This window comes from Sinocyclocheilus rhinocerous, unplaced genomic scaffold, assembly GCF_001515625.1.
Source record: "Sinocyclocheilus rhinocerous isolate Xijiao unplaced genomic scaffold, SAMN03320098_v1.1 scaffold2630, whole genome shotgun sequence".
NCBI lineage: Eukaryota > Metazoa > Chordata > Actinopteri > Cypriniformes > Cyprinidae > Sinocyclocheilus > Sinocyclocheilus rhinocerous.
Genome location: NW_015629534.1, coordinates 93,285 through 93,601, shown reverse-complemented (window position 1 = coordinate 93,601; position 317 = coordinate 93,285).

The following is a 317-nucleotide window of genomic DNA, read 5'->3' as shown; positions in this document are numbered from 1 at the left end:
CCGCCCGGAATTCCCCCTCCTCCTGCTGAAGCAGGGGGACAGATCTCTCGAGGACCATACAAGACTGTTCCGGCTGTTAGCTAGCACCACCAGCTACCCGGACGACGCGCTCTGCTCATTCTATGACGCGAGCTTGAACACTGCAAGCAGAGCGCCGTTGTCCGAGGATGGTCCTCGAGAGGATTCCGTCGCCTTCGTGGAGTGGACTCTGGCGAGAAACGGATCGCCATCCACCACCTGCCACGTGGATGATATCGTCAGATCCACTCTAGACCCAGTGCCCAGCTCATCACCTCCCCGCGGTGCGGAGCATCAGC